This window comes from Molossus molossus, unplaced genomic scaffold, assembly GCF_014108415.1.
Source record: "Molossus molossus isolate mMolMol1 unplaced genomic scaffold, mMolMol1.p scaffold_m16_p_3, whole genome shotgun sequence".
NCBI lineage: Eukaryota > Metazoa > Chordata > Mammalia > Chiroptera > Molossidae > Molossus > Molossus molossus.
In genome coordinates this window covers 50,753,097-50,763,589 of record NW_023425366.1, presented here as the reverse complement: position 1 = coordinate 50,763,589, position 10,493 = coordinate 50,753,097, and positions in this window count along the sequence as shown.

Sequence of the window (10,493 nt, the reverse complement as noted above, 5' to 3'; positions counted from 1 at the left end):
GCTTCTCTTTCTGTGAGTTCATCATTGGTGTATAAGAATGCCATCAATTTCTTGACGTTAATTTTGTATCCTGCTAGTTTGCCAAATTCATCTATTAAGTCTAGTAAATTTTTTTAACAGAGTCTTTGTGGTTTTCTATGTATATTATGTCATCTGTGAATAATGACAGTTTCACTTCCTCCTTTCCAATTTGGATCCCTTTTATTTTTTCTTCTCATCTGATTGCTGTTTCTAAGACTTCCAGTACTATGTTAAATTAGAGTGGTGAAAGTGGGCATCCCTGTCTTGTTCCTGTTCTTAAGGGAAATGCTTTTAGTTTTTGCCCATTGAGTATGATGTTGGCTGTAGGTCTTTCATATATGGCCTTTATTATGTTGAGATATGATCCCTCTATTCCCAGATTGCTGAGTGTTTTTATCAGAAATGTGTGCTGAATTTTGTCAAATGCTTTTTCAGCGTCTATTGATATGATCATATGATTTTTATCCTTCATTTTGTTTATGTGGTATATCACATATATTGATTTGTAAATATTGTACCAGCCTTGTATCCCTGGGATGAATCCCACTTGGTCATGGTGAATAATTTTTTTGATGTATTGCTGGATTCGATTTGCTAGTACTTTGTTAAGGATTTTGGCATCTATGTTCATCAGGGATATTGGTCTGTAGTTTTCTTTCTTTGTAGTGTCTTTTTCTGGTTTTGGAATTAGAATTATGCTGGCCTCATAAAACAAGTTTGGAAGTCTTCCTTCTTCTTGAATTTTTTGCAATAGTTTGAGGAGAATGGGTATTAGTTCTTTGAATGTTCAGTAAAATTCCCCATGGAGTCGTTAGGGCCTGGGCTTTTGTTTGCTGCAAGAGTGTTGATTACATCTTCAATTTCTTCTGTTGTTATTGGTCTGTTCAAATTTTCTATCTCTTCCGGGTTCAGTTTTGGGAGACTATGTGTTTCTAGAAATTTGTCTATTTCGCTTAGATTGTTGAACTTGTTGCCATATAATTGTTCATAATATTTGTTAACAATCCTTGTATTTCTGTGGTGTCAGTTATTATTTCTCCTCTTTTATTTCTGATTGTGTGTATTTGGGTTCTCTGTCTTTGTTTCTTGGTGAGTCCAGCTAAGGTTCTATCAATCTTGTTTATCTTTTCAAAGAACCAGCTCTTTGTTTCATTGATCCTTTAAATTGTGTTTTTGGCCCTGGCCGGTTTGGCTCAGCGGTTAGAGCGTCGACCTGCAGTCCTGAGAGACCCGGGTTCGGTTCCCGCTAAGGGCGTGTACCTCGGTTGCAGTTTGTCCCCGGCCCTGGTCGGTCGTGCGGGTGGCGGCCACTCGATGTGTCCCTTTCACGTCGATGTTTCTCTCTCTCTCTCTCTCTCTCTCTGTTCCTCTCTCTCCCTCCCACTCTACCTGAACGAAAAAATGAGAAAATGTCCTCAGGTGAGGATAAAAAAAAAAAAAAAAAAAATTAAATTGTGTTTTTGGTCTCCATGTCATTTATTTCCAATCTGATCTTTACTACTTCCTTCCTTCTATTTGCTCTGGGGTTTTCTTTCTGCTTGCTTTCTAGTTCTTTAAGTTGTGAGGTTAGATAGTCTATTAGAGATTTTTATTGCTTCCTGAGGTAGGCCTGTAGTGCTATGAACTTCCCTCTAAGAACTGCTTTTGCTACATCCCATAAATTTTGTGTTGTGTGTTCATTTTCATTGGTTTCCAGGAAGTTTTTAATTTCTTCCTTGATATCCATGGTAACCCATTCATTGTTCAATAACATGCTATATAGCCTCCATGTTTTCAAATATTTTTGCATGTTCTTGTTGCAATTGATTTCTAGTTGCATGCCATTGTGATCTGAGAAGATGCTTGATATGATTTCAGTCTTCTAGAACTTGTAGAGACTTAGTTTGTGCCCTAACATGTGGTCTATCTTTGAGAATGTCCCATGTGCACTTGAGAAGAATGTGAAATCTGCAGTTTTGGGGTGTAATTCTCTGTAGATATCTATTAAGTCCATTTGATCTAGCGCTTCATTTAGAATCTGTGTTTCCTTGTTAATTTTTTGTCTAGAAGATCTATCCAGTGATGTCAGCAGGGTATTGAAGTCCCCTGCTATGATTGTATTGCTGTTAATTACTGACTCTAAAAGATTTTTAATATATGTTGGTGCTCATAAATTGGGTGCATATATGTTTACCAAGGGTATATCTTTCTGTTGGATAGAACCTTTCAATATTATGTAGTGGCCTCTCTGTCTCTAGTTATGGTCTTCATTTTGAAATCTACTTTATCAGATATGAGTATTGCTATCCCAGCTTTGTTTTGCTTTCCATTTGGTTGAAAGATTTTTTTCCATCCCTTCACTTTCAACCTATGTGAGTCTTTTGTTGTGAGGTGGGTCTCTTGTAAACAACATATGTGAGTCATGCTTTCTTATCCAGTCAGCTACTCTGTCTTTTTATCGGAGCATTGAAACCATTCACATTTAAGGTGACAATTGATATGTACTTATTTATTGCCATTTTTGTTTAGTGTGGTTCTATTTTTCTTCCCATTTCTCCTGCTAATTACAGCAGTCCTTTTAACATTTCTTGCAGTGCTGGTTTGGTGCTAATGTATTCCCTTAGCCTTTTTTTTTTTTTTTGGGGGGGGGGGGGGACTCTTTATTTGACCTTTCATTTTGAATGATAGCCTTGCTGGGTAGAGTAGTCTTGGATTCAGATCCTTGTTTTTCATGACCTTGATTGCTTCATGTCAGTCCCTTTTGTCCTGTAGTGTTTCTGTTGAGAAGTCAACTGAGAGCCTTATGGGGTTTTCTTTGTAGGTAACCTGTTGCTTATCTCTTGCTACCTTTAGGATTCTCTCTTTGTCTTTAATTTTTTGGCATTTTAATTACTATGTGTCTTGGTGTGGGCCTGTTTGGGTTCTTCTTACTTGGGGCTCTCTGTGCTTCTTGAACTTGAATGCCTTCTTCCTTCACCAAGTTAGGAAAGTTTTCTGTCACTATTTCTTCATATATATTCTCTAACCCTGGCCCACTTTTTTCCTCTTCAGGGACTCCTATGATGCAAATGTTATTACGTTTTCAGTTGTCCGACAGTTCTCTTAAGCTGTCTTCCTGTTTTTTCTTTTTTTTTTTTCCTTTTGGTTCTGATTGGTTGATTTTTTTCTACCCTGTCTTCTAATTCACTGATTCGGTCCTCAGCTCCCTCTACTCTGCTGGTTAGTCCTTCCAATGTGTTCTTTGTTTCTGCTATGCCATTCTTCATTTCCACTTGGTTGGTTTTCAATGTTTCTATATCTTTACTCATGGTGCTGATGTCCTTACTCATGCTGTTGAGCTTCCTCAAGATCATAGCTCTGAACTCTACCTCTGATAATTTGCTTAGCTGCATTTCATTTATCTCATCTTCGATAGAGTTCTCTTGTTCTATCATTTGGGGTTTGTTTCTTTGTTTCACAATCAAAACCACTGGCTATTTCAGTGGGTTTTGGAGCCTGCCAAATTTTCCCTGTGGGTGTTGGTGTTCTGCTGTTTGTGGCTCCCTCTACTGGGTTTGGATGAGCCTCGGTGGGCCCACAATAAACACGCTATTAAGTCTTACTTTCCTGGGTAGATTTGCAAGCCCAGGAAAGATTCAGTTATCCTCTAGCTTTTTCCTGGTGCCTAGTAGTCTCAGTTACTTAGGGCCTTGGAATGTAGTCCTGGTGTTCTGCATAAGAGGATTTCCAGAGGGTGGGATAGATGCTGGTTGTTAATGAGCCTCAATTTGCATTTCTTTGCCTCACCTGGGAAAGGTTGAATCTTCGAGTTGGGGGCTGCTGCTTTTCCCCACAGCTCTGGGAAGGAGCACACTGGCCACTGTCCTTTGTGGCCACAGCTCAGCAAAAACTCTGAGTGCCCTCTAAATCCTGGGTGTCCCCACAAAGTTCCAGCCCAGTCTGCCCTCCCTCTACCATAGCCCCCAGGTGAGTGGCTGTGGCTATTTTAGTGCTCTGTCCTGGCTCTCTGTGCTGTGGAGCGGGCTTGGTCTTTATTCCCCAAGGGCGCTGCTCACAGCTAAGACTGCTGATGTCTGTAGGCTCCCAGCCCACCACCCTCTCGTGCCTCTGCAGATCCTACCAGTGTCCCTGGTTATATGGTCCTGTCCTGTTGCTTTTTTCTGAGGATTTGTCTTTATTTTAGTTGTAATTCCTGTTTGGTCCTGGGAGATTATCTGCGTAGCTTCTATTCAGTCTGCCTCCATTTTTCGCATCTTCTGTGCCTATCTTGTGGGCAGCTGAGTCGCACAGGCCTCTCTAGTGCTTCAGCACCCCGCATGTCCCACAGGTAACTGGATGGCACAGTCCCTGCTGGGTCGCACAGGCCTCTCTGGTGCCCCCGCACTCTGCAGGTCCTGAGGGCGGGCAGCTGGATAGCATCAGTCTCTCTCATGCTCCGGCTTCCCACTGCACTTGTGAGCTACTGGACAGCACTGGCCTCTGTGGAGCCCCAGGTCCCACCGCTGGTGGCTGGGGAGTGCTGCTGCCCTGTGGGGCTCAACTCCTGCTCAGCTTTTGTTGTAGTTTTTGGGGATGGGTCTCAGCTTCTGGTCTGTGCTTCTGTTGCCTGGGGATGGATGTCTGCTCCGCAGTGTCTGTTGCTGGGGGTATATCTCTACTCTGATTGGGTTGCTACTGTGGGGGATGGTGCTGGGCTCCGGGCTGTCTGTGGCTTCCGTGACTGGCACCTTGGGAGCTCCAGTACTGCGCTCCGGTCTGTGTTACACAGAGTGTCCACTGGTCCGATGGTGCCAGGTGTGCTGGTGGGCTCAGCTTGCTGGGCCCTAGCCGCTCCCACTGCCTCCTCCCAGGGAAGACTCGGGATCTTCCAAAATGATGGGACCTCCCCACGGGGCAGGGAGAAGCGCCCTGAAGGGCCGGCTGCTTACCGCAGTAGCTGGCTGCTCTGTCCACAGCACAGGAACTTCTGCTCCCAGGCTCTGCACTGCTCGGGTTTGGTCCTCCACCTTCATGTCCACGCACACTCTCTCACACACTCGCTCACTCTCTACACACTCACCCTCCCTCCCATCCTGCCCGCTGCCATCTTTTTCTTTTTAAGAGAACTTTGATAAACAAAGCTAAATGAGGAAATTTTAAATTTATATTTGTCATAGTATTTAAACAAAACCAAAGTATTTAGACAAAGCACAACCCACTGTTCACTAAGTGAGGAAAATGGCCCACAGCAGATGGCACATGGAATTTCTATGCAAAATACATGCCACAGATATTATGCTTTTAGGAAACATAAAACAAGGGGGTGACGTGATTTTCAAATACATACTATAAAAACACAGCCCCCTTGAACCAAAATCCATCAAAAAATTTTATATGACTTTCCCTATCCCCATTCTGGTGATTTACTAGTATCTGCCATTCTGTCTTTTAACAATTAAAAGAGTGACAGACACATGTACTATGCAGAGTATAAGAGACGTGTCTTGTAAGAAGGGACCTGAGTTGGCCAAAAACACTTGGACAAGTGTTTCTCAAAATGGTGTGTCCAAGGAGTTTCACTCCTGTTTTTCACTCTTAAAGACAAATAATATCTTAAGACATTACTGGGGTCCAACCTGTGGAGTGACTGTTTTCCCCCCGTCACCGTCAATGTGAGGGAACACTTAAAGCCTCGTTCCTTGGACACCCTTTCCCTTTCTGTCTGACCCAGGGGACCCAGGGTGTTCCTCCTGGCCAGCATGAAGAAGGCATCTCCCTTCTCGCAGCGTCCTGTTCACTTTCTCAGAAGCAACTTGGCAAATCAGCTCTGGACATCTTGGGAGCCTCCGTGGCCGCTGAGGTGGTGACCACTGGCTTCGGGGCGGGGGCAGGGCCGTTCTCGGCCTGACCTACTGTAATCTGGGCTTGTAGGGCGCGAGGCAGCAGAGACAGCTGGGTCCTTCCCTTCCCCGCGCTCCGTACATCTGCGCGGCGCTGGGGGACCAGCCGGCCCGGTCCTGGCTTCTGGCTTCTCTGGAGCTTCCCCTGAGGGGGCTGCTGATGGCCACTCTGATGATGTTCTCTTTGATAGTCATGGCATCTCCTTTTAAATGACTGTTATTTTCTGTTGGGATAAATCCTAATTATATGGATGTATTGTGTTAGCCATCCAACAACCTTTAAATTTAAGGTACTGTCCCAAGGTAACAGTAAAAGATATGGTCCCTGTCTTGAAGACACCACAGTCTGGAGGAAAATGTGGGCAAGGTTTATCAGTGGAGTACAGAAAGAGCTTCAATTTTTATTTGTATATATTTTTATATTTTAGTGTGTGTTTTTTTTAATAATATACATGAGTCAATATAATCTATCAAGAAATACATTTATTGGAGGGGTGTGTCTGAACATTTTTTTCTGGGTGTTCAAGGTTTGGATTCTACTGGTCTAGGTAGGCACTGTCCTAAGCAAGTCACAGATGCCCTTTCCCCAGACCTTTGCAGTTACCCGGGCTACACCAGCAAGCCAAGTTCAAGCTTTGCTTCTTGTGCAGTGTGAGAGGATCCACATCTGTTGAAGTTGCCGTGGGCAGCTCTATGCAGATCTGAGCATATTTTGCTATTCAGAGCAATAAAGGTTTAAGAATAAGAGAGGGCTCTCACAGGTTATACCCTATACCAGAAGAGATTGAGGCAGGAAGTGGACCAAAACTTGGTTTCATTAGCCCTTTGAGGCTACCGCTCGAGTACAGACAATGAAATGGGCAGAGAGGTAGAGGCTCCAGTGAGATCTTCAGGCTAGGAGTGAGCTGGGAGAAAGGTTCATTCATCACACAACATTTAGGATGAACACTACTCTGGATTTGCTTTATTGTGTCCAACACGTCTAACATACAATCCCAGCTGATTGCAAGTGGAGACGGACCTGCTCCCTCAACCATCCCCTACCCCATTCACTAAGGGCTGTTTACCAATTCAATTTCTTTTTGTTGTTGTTAATCCTCACCCAAGAATATTTTTCCATTGATTTTTAATTATTTTTAACTGTGAGATAATAAGCTTACTGATATTTTTATTTTTGTTACAGATGTTTCTTCTTTTCCCCCCACTGATACCTTCCTCCTAATCCTGCCCCCACCCCCACCCCCAGCATTGTCATCTATGTCCATGGTTACGCATACATGCATATAAATTCTGTGGTTTATCTCTTCCCTCCCTCACCAACCCACTGCCCCCCAGTACCCCTCTTCTGAGGTTTGTCAGTCTGTACCCTACTTTTATGAGTCTATTTTGTTCATCAGCTTGTTTTGTTCATTATATTCAACGAATAAGTGAGATCAGTGATATTTGTCTTTCTCTGATTGGTTTGTTTCACTTAGAATAATAATCTCCAGGTCCCTCCATGTTGTCTCAAAGGATAAGAGATCTCTCTTTCTTACAGTTGCATAGTACTCCATTGTGTATATGTACTACCATTTTTTTATCCAGTCATCTATTGATGGACACTTGGGCTGTTTCAAGATCTTAGCAATTGTAAATAGTGCTGCTGTAGGGGTACATATATTCTTTCTGATTGGTATTTCAAGCTTCTTAGGGTATATTCTTAGAAGTGGGATCACTGGGTCAAATGGCAGTTCAATTTTTACCTTTTTGAGGAAACACCATATTGTTTCCCATAGTGGCTGCACCAGTCTGCATTCCCACCAGCTGTGTACTAGAGTCCCCTTTTCCCCACAGCCTCGTCAGCACGTTGTTGTTTGATGATTTGTTGATGGCCGCCATTCTGGCAGGTGTGAGATGATACCTCATAGTTATTTTAATTTGCTTCTCTCTGATGATTAGAGATGTTTAGCATTTTTTCATGTCTCTTGGCCATTTGTACGTCCTGCTTGGAGAGGTGTCTATTTAGCTCCTCTGCCCATTTTTTAAATTGGGTTGTCTTCCTTTTGTTGAGTTGTAAGAGTACTCTATATATTTTGGAAATTAACCCCTTATCTGATGTATCATTGGCAATTAGGCTCTCCCATATATCTATTGATTTTTAGATATAGAGTGGAAGGGAGAAGAGGGAGAGAGAGACATCGATGTGAGAGAGACACATTGACTGGTTGTCTCCCACATGACCCCAACTGGGGGGCCAGGAATTGAACCTGCGAGCCAGGTACGTGCCCTTGACTGGGAATCAAACCCACGACCCTTTGGTCCATGGGCTGATGCTCTAACCACTGAGAAAACTCGCCAGGGCACCATTTCAAATTTTAAGTGACAGGAAAGCAAAAGAATTCCATAGTCAGTGCAGGCTAGATGTCTCTCTGGAGAAGTCATTCCATTCAATGAAGAAATGGAGACCTTCAGTGTTGCTTGGTGGGGCAGGGTCGGGGAATGGTTATAGGTGGAGTGCAGGGTTAGTTGGTTAGTTACTGTATCTCTAAGATTAATTCTAAGTAAGTCTTATTAACCAACACCTGATCTCCCTGTGGTGTTTCCCAACTGCGTGCTTCTGAACAAACATAATTTTCTATTATTGTTCATTCAGTAACATCAGGCACCTCATACTGACACCCAGAACTTAGAGCCATAGCAGCATCAATGGAACAGTCAAAGTCCTGGCCCCACCCCAGACCAAGGGAATCAGAAACACTGGGATGACCCAGCATGCTTTGACAGGTCTTCCAGGTGAGTGTATTGCACACTCAAGTTGCAGAAGCACTGGGTTAATACACTTGTGTTCTACCTCCTCACTGCAGTTAGCTCAAGGCTCTCTTCTTGGCCTTGGGGAGCAACTGCTACCCTAATACAAGAGTGCCCACACCTCCCTCAGTAGCTCCCAAATTTGTTGAGGAAGGGAAAAAAGTGTTGCAACATAGTTGTAAGTTATATATATCATTTGCTGTCTTCTGGTTTCCACTGTACAGGTTATCCATTAATCTTTGCTAACTGCAATTTATTATTAATAAATTAGTCGTGGCCAGGATAGTTAAAGAACCATTCGTCCTGAAAAATATTTTCTATAGTGAATTTACTGCTCATTTCGCCTATATGCAGAGGATTTGTATTGATGTGTTCTGCTGCTTTTTTTTTAAATCCTGACCTGAGGATTTTTTTTCCATTTATCTTCAGACAGAGTGGGAGGGAGGGAAAGAGAAAGAAACATCAATGTGAGAGGCACATCGACTGGTTGTCGGGGACCCAACCGCAACAGAGGCACGACCCCTGGTCCAGAACGAAACCTGTGACTCTTTGGTTCAAGAGCCAATTCTCGGAACCTGTGACTCTTTGGTTCAAGAGCTGATGCTCTAATTGTTGAGCCAAACTGGCCTGGGCTGCTGTGTCCTTATTTGAGTTCAGACTCTTCAACAATGTGAGATGGTTCTTTTCGACTTCTCTATCCTCTCCTAAGATGAGGAAGTCCTGTCCTGCCACATGTACTTTACTCATAAAATCACCACACAGAAAAGGGGGTAAAAATCCTATTTTTGCCTATCCAACTTGCTCCACTGGGGTGGGGGTGGGGAGGGCAACCCTGCAGGTGATCACGTCATCTGGGAAGAAAAATTCAAACTGATTTTCTATTATCTGGGCCTTTGTTCTCAGAGGCTCACATATACCTTTTCACCTCTTAACTACAGCAGAAGTGTAGTCACTAATTACAAATAAATGGGAGTCAGCTTTTAAAGAGGCCAACACTGTCCTCTGCAATTCAGCTAATAAGGGCTTAAATGCACAGCTGCAATGGCCATTTGGCTTCAGCTGCCCAATCTTTATGCCCTCGTCCTCTCTACTGACCTTCGCAGCCCCACCATCCAAAAGCAGTTCAGTTGAAATGATAAATCTGAACTAATCAAACTCTCTAATGAAGAGAATTTTAATGTGCATGCAACACCAGCCTGCCATCAGTGCTGCAGAGTTGAATACAATGGAGAACGATAAATGGTCATGCGATCCCTAACGTGAATTATAGGTTTCCACTCTGGCCAGACTTTACAAGCTTCCAGGCCTCAGGATGAGGGTTAATCCAAACAAGAAGGGTTACTGCTTACACTTATTAGTATTAACTTCCTTTTCATAATTTACTGGAACTGGAAAAAAGTATAACAAAATGTATACAATTTAGTAATTGTACAAAACATGAATTTAGCAAGACAATATTGGTTATAGTCACCAAAATGAAGACTCAACGTATTTTTCACTGCCACTTCTATGAAAAGTTCATATAAATAAGAAGTCATTGGCTGAAAAGTCACAACAGAAGCAATTGAAAGTTTACAGACAACTTCCACAACAACGCTGCAGACGCACGCAGAGGGTCCCAGGCTGGCAGGGCATCGCCGGAATGTTCTCAGTCCATCTTCTACGCGAGCCATCGGCTCTCTAAGACCAACACTTGAAGCATCAGATATAATACAAAATAAGGAATTCTTTATTACTTATACAAAACTTGTACATTAAAAAAAATTAAGATCCCACAACTCTGACCCCCTGAGAAAGCTAAGAGCTTTAATGGGTCCATCAAAGAGC